We start from the raw sequence: 2,453 nt of genomic DNA, 5'->3' as shown, positions 1-2,453 counted from the left end.
GGAGGGGAGGCTAAGCTCTACCCAGGGGCAGCTCGGGGGCGCAACGGGCACCAACACGCGGCGCAAACACCCACGACACTAAACCCCCCCTCTCGCTGCTCCTCCCCCTCCCCCCCTCCGCCACACTGTCCAACCGCCCGCTGACAAATTACGTGGGAATGGACTAGCAGCATTCGCAGCGCGCGGAGCAATTCGTCATTTCGATCCCTCTCGAAGCGACGAACAGCACGTGTGTGGAGAGCAACGGGGGACATGAGAGAAGAGGGGGGGGGGGCGTGAGCAAAAGGGGCAGCAAGTCCACAGGACAAGTGACACGACAGAACACACAAAACAAATATACACACACACATCAGAACAGCTGCGCTAAAGGATATTCAACCATGGCCTGGACGCCATTCTTCTTAAAGATGACGATGCGCTGTACGTTTCCGCTCGGCGAACATATCGTGTGGATCACCTCCTGCAACAGACACAAGCAACACAACAGAATTAATTAAAGCCCCAACAAAAGTGCGCATGTAGCGGTGCAGCGGAGCGCGAGGGGCCGCGAGCAGGGCCAGGCGCGGAGGGAGCGGGGGGATACAGGTGCTAAACCAAAACCCTAATAACGCGACGCGCCCCCGGCGGCCACAGCGAAATCCCACTCCGAAATCCTTTCATCCAATCGCAATCCCTAACCCGTGTAATCCTCCGGGCCGCACTTAACGGGGCGCCGCGCAGCAGTCGCTCGTTACCTGACAATGACGCGGCTGTGGCCCGGGAGGAGGGGGGGGGGGGAGGAATATGAAGCTATCGTGGGCGGACGGGCGCGGAGGGGGAGCAGAGGCACACCGCGGCGAACGTGATAATCAACGTCATATAACCCAGCCTGGAGGGGGATGCGACAGGAGCGCTTTAGTTGACAGTGAGAGCATGCAAGCGGTCGAGCGCGCGAGGGGGAGAGCCCACCGGACCAGACCCAACAGACAGGCATAGCGAGCGAGGGGGAGAAGGCGGCGCAGGGGGTGAGCAGGGAGATAGAATGCCATCAATAAAACGACAGAGCGCCCACCTGAGCGACGGCGCAAGGCCGGGGGGCGACAGGGGGCGCTACGCCGAAGAGGATTTTCGAAACAGAATAAGGATTCACCCCGTATAGGACATGATCATCCTACGCCGTGATGGTGGTGTGGTGAGGGAAACCAAAATAAAAAGGAGAGGGGAGGGGCGTGCGCGAACGTGGGAAGTGAGCGAGGCAAGTAGGAGGGGGGGGGGGGCATGAGGGGCGCCCCGATTCACTTTGCGTTACAACGGATATTTGTGATTCTCGAGGGTGGTATGGCCCCGCCCCGCCCCGCCCGCGCCACACGCGCGGCCGGAGGTAACATATTGCAGATTGGATATCGATTTGGGCGCCGCCGCTAGGTAATTAAATCTTGCTCTAGTAGAGGAGGGAGCTTCGCGCGCAGCAGGGCGGTGCTGGGGAAGGGGGAGGGGGGCAGCCAAACCCATACCACGGCTCAGCCAGCCAACAGCAGCAGCAGCAGCAGTCATAGGGGAAACCGGGGAAAAGGAAGTGGATAGCCGGGTGGCGGCATTGCTGCAGTGCTTTTTGTACCGGACTGTCCGTCCCGGTCACGAGGGGCTGCCGCCGGGGCTGCCGCACAGAGGCCGGGGTGAAGCCCCGCGAAATCTCGGTCCGCCTGGCCGTGTCGCACAACACTGCCTCGGGGGCCGGGGAGGTGTACGCTGCCCCAACACCCCGCCCCGCTGTCACGGACCCTCTCGCGCGGCACGATGACCCGACCCCAACGCGATTTCACACTACACGTTGTCGTGGTGGGAAATACACACCCAAACAGCCCCGGAAACGACGAAAATGAGCGAAAACACCGACACGCGCAACCGTTTGCACCCGGCCAGCTCGGCTCCCGACCACCTGCGCGGCGGGCTTCCTCGGGACGGCGGGGACGTGCTCCAAACAACACACTCGGCGTAAATCACCGCGCAAACATCGCCAAAATCCCACCGCCAGGTTGCACGACCTCGCCGCCGTTAAACACAACAAGATTCCACCACCACGGCTCCCTGGCCGCTCCCGTCGCACCGCCACGTGTGTGGCGCCTCCCTTGGAACCGCTTCAAAACTCACACGCACAACGCTCTGTCTGCCTTCTCTCCCATTTTTCCCGTCTCCTTCATATTATTTTTTTACACGTCTCTCTTTCTAAAACAGAACAACAACGCCGTACGGCGACCGCTACTGCTATATTTCACGGCACCTGCACAGTATGCCCCCCCCCCCAACCCATTTCAGTTTATCACGCAAAGGTGTGAGAAGCGACACATTTGTTTTCGGTAGGGGGAGAGACCGAATGAACGGGGGGCGGGGCAGTGAGGTTGGGGGGCAGTGGGTTGGGTAGGTAGGGGTGGATGTGCGCCGGATATGCAAGAGGACTGTCGGGGGACGGGAGG

The 2,453-nt window shown here is 60.9% G+C and overlaps 1 protein-coding gene across 7 annotated transcripts in view; it reads left to right on the top strand.

The window, feature by feature from the left end:
- LOC113202709 (vanin-like protein 1) overlaps positions 1 to 2,453 on the top strand; it is a 30,512-nt gene that overhangs the window by 16,273 nt on the left and 11,786 nt on the right. The gene's annotated exons all lie outside the window — the stretch shown is intronic.

Source organism: Frankliniella occidentalis, unplaced genomic scaffold (genome assembly GCF_000697945.3).
Source record: "Frankliniella occidentalis isolate FOCC.00 unplaced genomic scaffold, Focc_3.1 Scaffold9, whole genome shotgun sequence".
Taxonomy (NCBI): domain Eukaryota; kingdom Metazoa; phylum Arthropoda; class Insecta; order Thysanoptera; family Thripidae; genus Frankliniella; species Frankliniella occidentalis.
Note: the sequence above shows the minus strand (reverse complement) of the source record. Positions and strands in the feature narration are given on the sequence as shown.